This window comes from Taudactylus pleione, unplaced genomic scaffold (genome assembly GCF_031769625.1).
Source record: "Taudactylus pleione unplaced genomic scaffold, aTauple2 ptg000307l, whole genome shotgun sequence".
Classification (NCBI taxonomy): domain Eukaryota; kingdom Metazoa; phylum Chordata; class Amphibia; order Anura; family Myobatrachidae; genus Taudactylus; species Taudactylus pleione.
Window position 1 is genome coordinate 183,193 of NW_028284708.1, and position 15,864 is coordinate 199,056.

General features: G+C 43.6%; 1 long non-coding RNA gene across 1 annotated transcript in view; it reads right to left on the reverse strand.

The window, feature by feature from the left end:
• The window catches only part of LOC148511426 (uncharacterized), a 46,052-nt gene extending 42,809 nt beyond the window's left edge, over positions 1–3,243 (reverse strand). Inside the window, exon 1 of the long non-coding RNA XR_015868732.1 lies at positions 3,175–3,243. This is a non-coding gene — a long non-coding RNA (uncharacterized LOC148511426). The remainder of the gene's footprint in view (positions 1–3,174) is intronic.
• Between the last annotated feature and the right edge of the window lie 12,621 nt (positions 3,244–15,864).

Genomic DNA, 15,864 nt, shown 5'->3' on the forward strand with positions numbered 1-15,864 from the left:
AGAATTGGCAGTTTTGACAAAAGTGTGTTAGACAATGTCCAGGATCACATCAGTATGGTGCGATCCCGAAAGAAAAAGATTAAGGGGCCTATTCATTAAACGTAAAAATTCAATGGAGATAATTAGCTTTAGAACTCTCATGGAGTTCTAGCTAATTATAGGTGGAATTCATCATTCCACCTCTCCATAAGTATCTATTCCGAAAAGCTGTCATTTTTGCGATGACAGCTTTTCGGGAAATAGATACTTTCCCTGCCTACACTACCTTATCGCATCTGGAAACAGTGCTGCGCATGCGCTGTTACATCTGTAAAACCAGTGCATGCGCAGCACTGCCTACAGATGCGTTAAGTTTCGTACCCCCCCACCCCCCTCCGCTCACCTTCCCCCCCCCGACTTACCTGTCCACGCAGCAGCCTCCGACTCCGTGCTGCTGGTCTGTCATGTGGTTTCTCAGCAGACCACATGACAGATTAGAAAAAAAATTATTTTTTTTTTCTTTTTCTAAACTTTCTTGTGCTCTGCTGGGGAGTACACATGACAGACCAGCCTCCGGGGCCTGAGGACGGAGCAGAGTGCCGGAGGGACTCGTCGGGGGACCTGCACACGCGGATACAGGTAAGTGGATTCTGCTATTCGCCACCTCACAGTGGCGAATAGTAACTGCATCAATTCCGAAAATTGATAATTTTCGGAATTTGATGAATACCATAATTTCCACATCCCCATACTAATGTACTAATGTATGGGGAGTGTGGAAATTAACGCAGGGGAACTTAGCAAGGAGATATCTGTGATATCTCCTGTGTTAAGTCTGTGCATGAATACCAAAATAACGTTATTTAAGGAAAATGTCCTTAAAAACGTTATTTTAGTGTTGATGAATAGGCCCCTAAGTATTTTCAATGTTTAAAACTATGGCAGCATGAAGGGGATGCTTGGCTTAAGAATGTGCAAACGACGCAAACTAGCATTGCGAGCGCATTGCCAGAAAATACATCCGCAACGCTGAGTTGCAATACGGGCGAGCCATAAATTGTCGCGCACGTGCGGCAAGGTAGCGTCGTGGAGAGTATTGCCAGCAGTTCACGCTCACCTCCCCCACCTTATGTGGATGGAGGTGCAAGTACAGTTACCAAAAATACCCATAAAAATGTAACAAGTAATTTGTACCCCCTCTTAAGTAACCATAAAGAAAATGTTTATGATGTAGATGATGAGCCTATTGTAATGTCTGCCATTAACCATGCTGTGCAAATGATAGATGCTGCATCACCACAATCACGGGTGGTGCCGCCATCTCCATCGGTAACAGCAAGGGAAGTGTTAATACACTCTGCACCCATTGAGGAAGTTGTTAATACCATACGTAGCAGCAGCAGATTAAACCCCCAGCCACGTAACCAGGTCAGAGGTAGCAACGCTGCCGGTCTGCATCCCATTCGGACCATAACTGTTCCGAATGGAAATGCGGATGCAAACGGTGTAGTGCCCACGAGGGAAGTAGTAATGCATTGTCCATGGACAAGGGCAGAACTAAATTCCATCATAAATGATTTCCCTGATCCAAAAAAGGAATTAGCCAAATGTCAAAGATTTTTTAAAAATTTGGGTAGTTCTCATGAGCCCACTAATAAAGATTGGCGTGTGGTGTTAAGGGCCTGTCTACCACGCAATACCGACATGACAAAATTTATCACGGATTGTGTATTGGATGGCGACGTTCCCTTAACAGACCAAGTAAACCAAGGTAACATTTCCCGCATTGCGACTCAATTGGGTGTATATTTTCCAGTAGTAGTTAACTGGAACAAAGGCCCTCATTCAGAGCCGTACGCTCTGAGCAGAGCGCACGCTCTGAATGAGGGCCGTCCTCCATAACTATGGAGCGTCCCCCTGGAAGCTCGTATAGCTGTGGGTCACCACCCACAGCCTATACGAGCGTGCAGTTTGATGGCCGCGATGGTCTTGACCATCGCGACCATCGAAACTGCGAGCCGGAGCCTGCGGTTGAGGTTTTCAACCGCAAGGCCCGGAGTGATTTTGGCTCTATCAGAGCCAAAATCACTCCCACTGACATCACTAGTGATGTCAGTGGGCCGGCTTCTGACGGTAGGCGTTCCCTTGGGAACGCCCCGTCTGGGAGGCACGCCCCCGGCACGCCCACCAAAGGGGGCGTGCTGTCAATCAACATCGACAGCACGCCCCCTTTGATCAGACACAACGAGCGAAGGAAAGTCCTTCGCTCGTCGCGTCTGGCGCATGCGCACGACAGAGCTCCCGCCGTCGTGCGCATGCTCAGTGCACAACATGGACCCACTTGCGAGCGGACAGCCGCTTGCGAGTGGGTCTGAATCAGGGCCAAAATCTTCACAATCAAACAAAAGGAGAGTGAAACTGCAGAAGACTATTGCGACAGGGCTCTGCAGGCTATCACCCAGTACACTGGGATAGAAGATATTAAAGATAGCATTCACCACAGGGGAATGATAGTCACGATATTGATGGACGGTTTAAAAGAGAATTTAAAAACTCGGGTTCAGACCTCACAGCCTGGCTGGAGGGGACTTACAATAGATAACCTCATAGAGTCTGCCATAGAACATGACAAAAACATCTCAAAAAAGAGGGAGACCCAGAGCGAAAAATTAATGGCTGTCAGTATACAAGCTCTGGAGGAAATGACGGTAACATCACAGCCAACAGACACGCTTGCACTTGCACACACACTCATGTCAGAACAAGTTGCTCTCACTAACCCCACTCAACAACAAACACAACTCTATCCCACTAACCCAATGCAACCACAGGTTCCAGGATATCCACCTACTTCTTTTCCCCCACAATACCCTTACCCTCCCTATCCTTACCCATATCCACCACCTTTACCGTCTGCTCAAACTTCACAACAACACATGCTTTCACCTGAATCACGGACATGTTTTAATTGCAAACAAACAGGACACTTAAGTAGAAACTGCACAGTAAAAAGAGTATGGACCCCACATCAGGGCAAACCTAGATATCCCCATAAGGGATATGCACAGAGGCCAGCAAATGTTCAGCAAGCACCAGCTCCAATTGTGGCCGTAAATGCTTTATTGGAGAATGGTAGCCAACGCTAGGGGTTGTCACGACCCTGACTAGTTGTCACCTTTTTGCCTTGGGACTTACCGCTGTCAGCTCCCCCATGGATCTGTGTGTGTAATTTGCCTGGAGGATTTGCTCTGATTATTGCACCTGGTCTCTCCTCTGTCTGTGAGCACTGCTAGCCCTGATTGGAATCACAGGTGTGGTTCTGATTCTCAGAGCTGCAGAGATGAATACTCCCTCTGCATGTTGTGCCTTCCACCACTCAGAATGCTACTACCAGACCACCTGTCCATATCCACCAATTGCTGCCAGACCCATGGTATATATATCCTCTCCTGATAGCATTCTGGGCCTGAACATCTCGTCTTCCCGTGGTGTATGGTTCATGCTGTTCCTGCATTCAAGTATATCCCTGAAACCTGCTACAGCAACCCCCGATGCTTCCAGAAAACCTGTTACAGCCAAACCTGGCAATCCAGTAAGCCTGCTGACAGCAACCCCTGGTGCATCCCGAAAACCTGCTACAGTAATACCTGGCATCCAGATGTCCTGTTACAGCAATACCTGGCCTGTGCTCTGCTGCTAGTCCTACTCCTGGTTGGTCCCTGGCACTCTGTAAACCTGCATCGTGTCACCCTGCCTTGCTTCCTGCTGTGGATCAACTCCTGCCCCTTTTACCTACCTACTCCCTCCCTGAACCTAAAATTCCCAAACCTACCCATTCCTTCCTGAAATCTGTTATTCCCAATTACCCTATCCAGCCTGCACCTGAGTTCCAACCTTGTCACAGCATTTCCAGATTACCCTGTTTAGCCCTCATCTCAGCATTACCTGACTTCCCTTCAGCCATTGTCACATTCCAGTCCAGAGTCAAGTTCCAAGCTCATCAGTTCAGTCCACGTTGCTTCAGTCCAGAGTCAAGTTCCAAGCTCATCAGTTCAGTCCACGTTGTTCCAGTCCAGAGTCAAGTTCTTGGTTCATCAGTTCAATTCAACAAGTCTTCCTGCCGGTCCCAGCCCGGTCCCTCCAGTTCCTGTAATTTATCATCAAAGGCAGTTTTCACTGCTACACAAGTCTTATAAATAGAGCTATCTACATTATCTGTGATTCCAGTCATGACTGCCTCCGTTGAAACCCGATCACCACCTGAGACAGGTAACTTGCAGACACCAATCATGACAGGGGTCAGGTCATACCTGTAGTCTACAGATAGTCAGGTTAACTGGAAGTACTAGGGAAGAACCGGTCTTGATGGTTGATGTAGCTGGTACTGAATATCCTTTTCTTGTAGACACAGGGGCGACCAAGTCAGTGATTAAATCTCCCGTTAATTTACAGGTGACCAACGAGACAATACCAACAATGGGTGTGAGAGGTAAAGTGGAACGTTATCCTTTAACAAAGTCCGCAGAGGTTAGTATTGGGCCGTTGCATACCAGACATTCTTTTCTCCTGGCTGCCGTGGCTCCTACTAACCTGCTGGGCAGAGACTTGTTGTGTAAAATGGGATGTGTCATATATTGCACCCCTGATGGTGTATATTTAGATATCCCAGAGAGAATGGTATATGAGGTGCGGGATATGTTAGACACTCCTCAAAGGATAATGTATCACTCTACCGTTTTAAAAGAAAATCCATCACAAATAAATGAAATGTTGTCCCAAATTCCAGATTCCCTTTGGACAAAAGATGGACAGGACACTGGATTAATGGCAAACGTAAGCCCAGTAATGGTAAACTTAAAAGGCGGTAGGCAAGCTCCAAAAATTCCTCAGTACCCACTAAAACAGGAAGTAGAACTTGGGGTGTTTCCAATAATTGAGCAATTATTGCAACAGGGAATTTTAGTTCGTACAGCTAGTGTAGCCAACAGTCCCATCTTTCCAGTAAAGAAGTGGTGGGAGGGGTTATAGGCTGGTGCAAGACCTTAGAGGTGTTAATAAGGTAGTAGAGAGCCAATTCTCTGTAGTGCCAAATCCAGCTGTCATCCTGATGCAGATCCCACCAAATGCAACCCATTTCACTGTCATTGACCTCTGTTCTGTTTTCTTCTCTGTGCCTCTCCACCCTGACTGTCAGTATCTATTTGCATTCACATACAGAGGTGTGCAATATACATGGATACGATTTCCCCAAGGTTTCATAGACAGCCCCAGTATTTTCTCCCAGGCATTGCATGACTGTTTACAAGCTTTTCAACCTGCCAATGGATCAGTTCTAATTCAATATGTGGACGATTTATTGCTATGTTCTGACTCTTATGTCATGTGTGAATGATACTAAACTTTTGTTACTTCATCTCTCGCATACAGGACACAAAGTGGCTAAGGACAAGTTACAGCCGTGCCAGCCCAGAGTAAAATATTTGTGACACTGCCTAACCCAGGGGTTACGACATCTCACAAATGATAGAATCCAGGCCATACAAAACATGAAACTGCCGCAGAATCAACAGCAAATTCGTACCTTCTTGGGAATGTGTGGATATTGCCGAATGTGGATCCCAGGTTTTTCTATTTTGGAATTGCCTTTACAGGAACTAGTCTCTTCCTCAAAGCCCGATCGCGTCATACACACTGAGGAATCAGAACAGGCTTTTCTTAATCTTAAGGATAGTCTGACAAAAGCTCCTGCATTGGGAATACCCGATTATGAAAAACCTTTTGATTTATATTGTACGGAAGCCGATGGTTGTGCTGCAGGTGTCCTTACACAAAAACATGGTGATGCCAGTAGGCCCGTAGCATACTACAGTGCCCAATTGGACACGGTAGCAAGATCACTCCCCACCTGTTTGAGAAGTGTAGCAGCCACCGCTTTATTGGTGAGTAAAAGTGAGGACGTAGTATTGGGCCATGATATGATTGTCTACACTCCCCATGCTGTATCTGCTCTGTTGAACTCAGCTCAAACCAGACACGTCTCCTCGGCTAGGTTCACCAAATGGGAACTATCTCTAATCGCTCCTGCAAATATTACTGTCAAACGTTGCATTACGCTGAATCCAGCAACATTCCTACCATATGTACAACATGATGTACAAAGGGTGGAAGGGGAAGAGTTGCTGGCGGGAGGTGAGTTCGGCAGAAATGATGATACTCACGATTGTATGACATATCTGAATCAGACCTTTACTGCTAGACCTGACATACATGACACACCTTTAGAGAATGTGGATGTAACTTTCTATACGGATGGGAGTTGTCATAGACAAACAGACACAGGTGAATTATGTACAGGTTATGCTGTTGTAAATGACACAGACATCATGGAAGCTAAACCTCTCGGTGCTCCTCACTCTGCCCAGGTGGCAGAGTTAGTAGCACTGACTAGAGCATGTGAACTGGCAGCAGGCAAATCTGCTAACATTTACACTGACTCGAGGTACGCGTTCGGGGTGGTGCACGATTTTGGGGCTCTGTGGCGTCTGAGAAATTTTATGACAGCAGCAGGCACACCAGTTGCACATTCCCGACACATAAAACATCTCTTAGAAGCAATCCAACTGCCCAAAGCAGTGGCAGTAATTAAATGCAAAGCCCACACATGTGAGGATGACCCGGTGTCACTGGGCAACAACAGAGCCGATGAAGCTGCAAAATGGGCAGCAGGGTTAAAAATGTCTTCCCCAATTGAAACAATTATGTAATTCCAAACCATTGATATGCTGAAATTAATTGAGATGTAAAATTTGTGTTCAATTCAGTAAAAATCCATTTGGAAGTCCAAGGGGTGTGGGCAAGAGTCCTCTGGGCTCTGGAGCGACGGACATGGTAAGCCAGTAGCCCCCAAGGCATATTACTCCAGCCTGGCTGTGGCAGCACACGGTCTAACTCACCTAGGTAAACAGGGTATGTGCAAGTTGGTGAGGGCATACTGGTGCGCACCAGGTTTTTCTTCACAAGCAGAGAAGATAGCAATGTCCTGTCTGACATGCTTGAGAAAGAACATAGGGAAAACGATCCCTACCGAACCGTCCCACATTCCACCGACTGATGGACCTTTCCAGGTGATACAAATTGATTTCATCCAATTACCACCCTGCAGGAACCTTAAGTATGTATTAGTGTGCACAGACGTATTTTCCAATTGGGTTGAGGCCTACCCAGCGGCCACTAATACTGCTGCGTTTACTGCCAAGAAAATAGTTCAGGAATTTGTATGCAGGTACGGTATCCCTAGAATCATCGAGAGTGATAGGGGTACCCATTTCACAGGTGATGTTTTTCAAAATATGTGTAAGCTGATGGGTATTAATAGCCGACTTCATACCCCCTACTGACCGCAAGCCAGTGCCTAGGTGGAGAGAATGAACTGGACTATTAAAAATAAATTAAGTAAAATTATGGCAGAAACTGGACTAGGATGGCCAGAAGCGTTACCTTTGGTCCTACATAGCAAAAGGACCACTCCTAGACCTCCTCTGAATCTGTCCCCATTTGAAATACTATTCGGCAGACAACCTCATTTGATTATAATTGCCCAGGAAGACTTGAAGGGTAACAACGAGGTAACTGTAAAGTATCTTATATCAATGAGTAGGCAGTTAAAGCAACAGCAGCAGAAACTGAAATTGTTGTCTAATGATATGCCTGAAACTAACTGTCATGATGTTGAACCAGGAGAATATGTAATGATCAGAAATTTATTGCGTTCAGGTTGTTTGACTGATCGGTGGGAAGGTCCATACCAGGTGCTGCTAACGAGTACTACATCTTTGAAGGTGGCCGAGAAAGATACCTGGGTCCATTCCACTCACTGCAAAAAGGTCAATCAACCAGTGGAGAAACAAGGCGGAGACAAGGCTGATCGTGTGGACCTGTCGCTCGCGAGCTTGTTCCGGGAGGATTGAAAAGGTCGTAGTGAGATACCTGAACCGAGAGAAATGTTTGCAGGACTTGTTGTTAAAATGGACGGGCCTGCTGTGTTCATTCTCATATTCTCTTTTAGAGTGTTCACCATCCTGGTCGGTTCGGGAATATCCAGTTTCTGTTATGGGGGACCGATTGAGGAAACGGGAGCTGATGGCAGTGCTGATGGAGTGGAGAAAGGAGGAGTGCAATGTCAATCAGGGGAGTGTCTTTCCAATCTTAGTACTGTTATTGTTAAAAGAGCTGTCATTCCAGATACTCGGGGAAGGTGTGGAGGTTTATCGTCTGAAGATTCCTGTATTTGTGAGCTTTGTGGGTCCCTAGTTGATGAGAACTGTATCCAACGGTGCCAACCTAAATATAATCCGTACTGGGGTGGGTATCCTCTAGAGGATTATCATAGCATGGTAGGCAAAGTGTTAAATCAAACTGATTGCTGGGTGTGTTCACATGTGCCACAGGGACAGCATAACATAGGGTTTTTGCCATTTCCACTGAATATCACGGAAATTTTAGAATTACAAAAAGGGAAAACATTGGATGGAAAATTCCTCTCATCCAAACCACCTCCTTTCAAACTCTATCAATTCCAAGTAGATAGATCACTTTTGTGTTTAAACATAACCAACCCCAATAAACCCGGAGGTTGGGAAGTGACGGGGAATAATCAGATGATGACCTTCTCACAAAGAGCTGATAATGAGTCCATAAACTATGATCTGTTATGCTCAATTAAATCAAGTGGGAAACATTTTAGGTACCGGTATACATTGAGTTCCACCAAAGAAATGATTGGTAAAGTACCAGATGGTTATTGTGCTAAAATAAAACAACCAGAAACTTGCATATACCAGATGGAAGAGCCTGAGATAGGATTGTTTGCAAGAGAAATGTGTTTAATGATAATGATGCATACCATTCCTTATGTTCTCCCTGATAATGTATATTTTATATGTGGAAGAAAAGCGTATAAATGGCTCTCCCCAAGTTCCGAAGGTTTGTGTTATCTGGGAAGAGTAGTCCCAGAAGTTATGACCCTCACACATGTTAAAATGTTGGGAATACATAAAAACACACCGTCACCATATCTTCACACACAATATGAACACAGAGGCAAGAGAAATATGATACCTGCTGATATGCATAAAGCTGCTCAGTTAATCAGTGAGACAACCGGCTTCCAAGTTTTAGTCACCCTGGATGCCACCAGAATTGCTAGGGGTACATAAAATTTTAGATATATCCAGGAACTTGCTAAATTAATAGATAATATCACCAAGATGTACGATGACACATTCAGGTACACAGGGAGAGAATTGCAAGCGTACAAGAAAGAACTAGTGCAACACAGGCTAGTGTTGAATTATTTAACTGCTGTTACTGGAGGGTATTGCATAATGTTAGCCACCCAATTTGGAGTAAAATGTTGCACTTATGTCACCAATGATACCAACGACCCTAAGGAGGTGATAGACCAGAAGATGGATGAGATTCTGCAGCTAAAGTGGGAATTTTGTAAGAACCATAATGCATCAGTGGCTGAAGCAGGGGAAAAGATAGAAGGATGGGTGTCATGGCTGAACCAAGTGAAATGGTTCTCAGGTCTAGGGGAATGGGTCCAGGAAGTAATTGCCAGCATAGGCAAATTCTTGATCCTTATACTGATTGTCATCATAGTAATTGGCATATGCTTCCGGTGTGTTCCTATTGTGTTGAAGTGTGGAAAAGGTAAAAACAGAGTGAAACGAAAGAATGAAACTATGATGGTGGTCAGAAATGACAATATGTATACTGAGGTAGATACAGAACTGCATTACAACCCTGAGCTAGGAAGTACCATCATTTCAATGTATAATATTTAGACTAGGGATGTGCAGGCTCGGATAGGTTCGAGTTTGCACGTGGAGTTCGGATTTTTCCCTCCAAAAAAACGGAACTCAGAACGAGGCAAAACGTCATCTTACATGGACGAACATCATCATTCCTGGTCTTTTGTCCAGGAATGATGATGTTCGTCCATGTAAGATGACGTTTTGCCTCGTTCTGAGTTCCGTTTTTTTGGAGGGAAAAATCCGAACTCCACGTGCAAACTCGAACCTATCCGAGTCTGCACATCCCTAATTTAGACATGCATAAAAGATATTATTGAAATGTTATTTATAGAACACCTCAGACAATGTAAAGTCTCAAATTCCCCTTCAAGACTGCTGCTATAAGACTGGTGCATCCCCACACCTGTCACATGATCTCCCAAGATCCGCGGTGTGCATATAATAGTAGTTTTATGTCCCCACCCAGAGACACATTATTGATGGATTAAGAACCACCTTGTGCCATCCCAGAATAACACTAAATAATATGTAAATGTAAGCCTAAAATAAATTTAAATAGCAAATTGTGATAGCATGTTGTTTGCTATCAAAGGGTGGACTGTTGAAGCTGAATAATTGGCTGAGACAAGTTCAGTTTGAAATTTAATCGCAGCGACGCCATCTTGCGAATGGCCGCAAGACTCCATTTTAGAAATTCGATCGCAAGACGCCATTTTGCGAATGGCCGCCTAAGCGCCATTTTAGGTGAACTCACAATATAGTACATGTGGCGATATTTATATTAGCACAATGCGATCGCTTCTTTCATCATTTCTCATACACACAATAATACTCACAAGAGCGCTATTAACTAGTCGCATGTTAGCGAATGCATAAGACTTTATATGAAACCGCTGAAAAAGTAGCTTTATGCACACGCATCTGTCCCAAGTTAACTAGCGTCCTTATACCAAACCCTGAACACCCACACATTTCCTATTCACTCATAAGGTTCAATAAGCATCAAATGTATGATTCAAGTTGGTTTAGTTAGTTTAAATGCTGAGAAATAAAGGTTTTTGATAACTAAGGTATTATACATGATAAGCAAGGTGTGTTTAGTCTTGTTCTGATGCGTACATTTTTTACAGCATCCCGGTGTTATCGGTGGAGAAATCGCATCATGCAAACTCAAGTTACGGATCGCAGAACTTACAAGCAACAAAATGTTTAGCTGTTGGAATGTTACAGGAGGCGTTATTAGAAAGATTCCCCTGCTGTTAGAGGCAGGGGGAGTCTATTTGAACCAGCCTGTTAAATGTGCGGTAACATATGTTTCTCCTCTGGGAACCAATGACATCAGCAGGAAATTTCCCCTTTGTCCTGTTTTAGTCTGGGGGGGATAAATACATGTGCCCGAATACTGGTTAGTTAGTCCATGCTGAATGCTGTATGTACTGAGGGGCTCTAGTCTGAGGTCTATCTCTGGGTCCGGAGGCGCAGCGTATGTATACTGTACTTGGGGTCTGTATAATTTCCTTTTACGTCTAAATTGTGTATGTATCAATTGTGTGTAACTGACTGTACTTTTACCTGAATAATACTTGTGCGTTGGAACCACAGATTCCACTCCTGTCTTTATTTGTGGTCAGACTGCATACGCAAATTAGCGTTATTCTTAGAGGTTTATAGGAAGGATTTTAGAAGGTATAGGCAGGGGTATATAAAGGTTCTGATCCAGTTTCGTTAGTTCTGATGGCGCGTCTTCTGCGTTTAGATGGAATTGAGGATTAAGTGCACACTAATCGTGAAGACGGCTGCGTTCACAAGTGGATGGATGGGAGGGGGCTGTGTGATCGCTTCGATGCAACCAGCTCTGCAACGACCAAGTCAGCACCCCCATCATTATTCATTTCAACTCTTCTGTGCACCTGGACTGCCTGTAATTAGCAAATCGTCCCCTATAGACGAGACAAGGCTGTTTTTTTTTTCTTCTTTTTTCTTTAAGCAAAAAAAAAATTTATGTCGCTGTTGAAGTAAAGAAATAAAAAAGTAAGAAAACAGATAAAAAATATAAGTGGAGAAAATGTAAAAACTATTATCACAATAAGAAAAGGTGTTGTTGCAATAATGAAGCATTTCTTCAACGGATTTCCATCAGTTATCGCCGCTCTGAGAGGTAATAAAAGAACAAGTGTCCACATGAAGAACGTTTTCTGTCTCCTGTTCTGCAGAGAAACATTCGGCAGGAAACATTCACCGCCCTGCCCTGGAAATTACTCTTTTCTCTGTCATTTCATTTCAGAAGTGCTCAAAATGCTACTTCTCGTCTTACTGGAATTAATAATGAAAATGTAATTTTTCTGTGTTTTTCTTTTTAATTTTGCTACTTTTCTTCCCATTAATTTCACTTTTAGGGCTCTATTTACTACAATCCGCATTTGAAATGTAGATTGTAGTGTGATATTTTTGCCTAAAATCGCATTGCGAATTTAGGCAATATCACGGATTTATCAAAAATCCCCAGCAGGGAAAGAGCTTGCGATAAAGCTCTGTCCGTGCGAAAAAATACAGTGAGAAGCTGCCACGCATGCGCTGGCTGGCTCGCCTAATACTCCACGCGATCCCCCCCACAGTGATCGCTCTCCCCCCGCGATCACCCCGCGACTGCCACCCCCCTGCGGCCCCCACTCTTACTGTCACTTACCTTCGGTGATCGCTGCTTCGGTGATGTCCCCCCAGTAATTAGTTAGACCATGTCTAGATAGACACCAGATGTTAGACAGTTAATAGTTAGACAAGGATAAAAGTTCGACACGTAAAAAAGTCAGACACACTAAAGTTAGACATGTAAAAAGTTCGACATGTACAAAAGGTCGACAGGGTCAAAAGTTCGACATGAAAATGATCGACACAAAAATGGTCGACACATTTTTTTTTATATATATATTTTTTTTAGGATTAGGGTTAGTCACTTACTGGAGGGTTAGGCACTTACCCCCACGGTTAGGGTTAGGCACTTACCCAGACGGTTAGGGTTAGGCACCACGGGGAGGGTTAGGGTGAAGATTAGGGCTAAAAAAACAAAAATTCTTGACTTTTTTTTTCATTCTTTTTTTAAGATTAGGTTTAGGGTTAGGCACTTACTGGATGGTTAGACTTAGGCACTTACCCAGACGGTTAAGGTTAGGCACCAGGAGGGAGGGTTAGGGTTAGGCACCATGGGGAGGGTTAGGGTTAGGCACCATGGGGAGGGTTAGGATGAAGATTAGGGCTAAAAAAAAAGTAAATAAAAATTTGTCGACCACTTTTGTGTCGATCATTTTCATGTCGAACCTTTGACCCTGTCGACCTTTTGTACCTGTCGAACTTTTTACATGACTAACTTTAGTGTGTCTGACTTTTGTCTGTGTCGAACTTTTATCTTTGTCTAACTATTAACTGTCTAACATCTGGTGTCTATCTAGACATGGTCTAACTAATTACTGTACTGTCTATCTCTTATATTACACCGGAAAGGCTGCACAGTATAAGAGCTATCTTAGCGGCTGTGCCGGCCTCCCTTTTGTCACTTTGGGCTTGCCTAACTGTCATTTCTCTGCTCCATCCCGTGCTTGCCAAACTCTCAAGGAGACACCCAAATTTTGGGGGACAGTTTCCCACGGTTCCCGGGAGAGTGGTAGCCCTTCCACATCCCACTGCTCGTCAGGTGAAGTGACTATGTAACACAAAATGTCGTAGGGGGTTGGGCCACCGTGAAACGATACGCAGTGCCAGGACCGACTCTTGGGGCGTTTGACCAGTGCTGGCGTACAGGGACGCCCACCCCATAGAGGTTGCAGTCCTCCAAACTATCCCAATTTCAGTGGGACAGTCCCGTTTTTTTGGGCGCTGTCTCGCTGTTCCACCCACGGGCCAAAGTGTCCTGTGGATGGTCGGAAGGGTGGGGACATGCAGTTAAGTGGTTAAATAAACTTGCTAAATCTCTATATATGGTACAAGACCATGTAATTTCCCGGTAACCTCCAGGGTTAATACTAACAAAGCAGCCGTAGAGTGAACATTGTATTCATTCAGACCAGGCGAAGTGGTAAAATTAAGTGAAATACCGAATTCTATTTATCCAAAAAAGCTAATTTCAGTAAAATCCATATTTATTAATGACATAAATACACCGGAACGTTCGGCTCCTAAGGTTACTGGATAATACTTGTAGTTGTATCGTATCAATCTGATTGGTCACAGGTACAAGAGATTGTCGCTTCTTCCTCCGAGTCATTACCCGGTGACTCTTTCCTCTACCAGTAAATATAGACTGAGCCTAATCTCAAATTTATTTCAATAAAACTTTGATTTAATCTAATGGAGCTTCTTGTTTCTAGGAAATAAAGGGACACATTTCATGCACCGCAATATACCGATAAAGACAGCTCGCACCTATCCTGGCCAGAATTATCGGCACCTTTTATTACCACCTACATCTTAGTCCCACCACAATCCATTTTAATGAGGTCAACTCTGAAGCAACCTGTATCTATTAAAAGCAGAGTGTTAAATGGCTGAAACAGAGGCAGTGGAGGTTAGCGAGAAATGTAATATATAATATACTACCCTCGTATTAAAGAAACATATAGAGTGTAAAAATGTACTAGCCATGCACTTTTCTAAGTATATATGCCATTAAAAATGTGTAATTGTAAAAGAAATATATCTGTGCAAATGTCACCTTTACTTTCTATGAAGATTAAAATATGCATAAATATTATCTAGATGGTTCCTCCGGCAGTTACAGGAAATCTATCATGCACACATGGAACAGATAATATATATGTATGTTTATACAGCGTTGGTATAGACTCAGGTAATCTCTGTGTTACAATATATCATTAGAAATTCAATTATACTAGCAGATGTACCTGGTTTCACCCGGGTAGACCTTATATATTTACTGTTTCCATCTCACCACTCCATGAACACATTAATCCTTCACCTCTATAGTAATGCATCACTGCTATAGTAAAACATTACCCTCCCTCACCTGTGTACTAACACATTCCACTCCCTCACCTCTGTAGTAACACATTCCCCTCCCTTGTCTGCGTTGTATCACATTCAACATCCCCCTCCCTCACCTGTGTAGAAATACAACCTCTCCCTCACACCTGTAGTAACTTATTCCCCTCCCATACATCATGAGTAACATATTCCCATTCCCTTCCTTCACCCTGTAGTAACACATTTGACATTACCCTCCCTCACCTAACACATTTTCTTCTCTCACCTGTGTAGTAACACAGTGTCCCTAATACTACACTCCATACTGTATACTTATCCCCTAACTCTGAACCCACTACTATATACTTACCCCCTAACCCTGCACCCAATACTGTGTGCTTACCCCCCTAATTATGCACCCAATACTGTGTCCTTATCCCTCAATACATAACCTGTACCCTTATCCCCTAACCCTGCTACCAATACTGTATCCTTACCCAATAACTCTGCACCCAATATTGTATCTTTACCCCCAACCCTTCCCACACTATACAAATAGGGGAGCCACACCAACTGCCAGTGATGTTTGGCAGCACTTGGGGTGACAGTTGGTGTTTGAATATGAACTGTGCTGCAGCCACGATTATATAATATATAGATTACATTCTTATTCTAAAGGGGGGTATCCACTAGACGATAAAGTTGTTCGATAATCGTTCAAACATCATTTGAACATCGTTTGAAAATCGTTTGAAAATTTGGTCTTTTAGACATCTTTTAGACATCTATCATCGTGCAAACATGCTGGTCAACCTGACGATATCGTCAGGCTCAGCATGTTTCCAGATTATGGATGACCCTGCACCGAACGTCTGCTCGTTCAGTGTAGGCTCATCACACGACTGACAAACAACTGCACGATTACAATGTCGTAATCGTGCAGTCGTTTTCAGATCTTGTAGTGGATGCCCCCCATTAGTGATAGATAGATAGATAGATTATACATTATTAATGATAGATGATAAATTATAGATAAATAGATGATAAATGATATAGAAGATAGATCGATACATTATAAATGATAGATGATAGA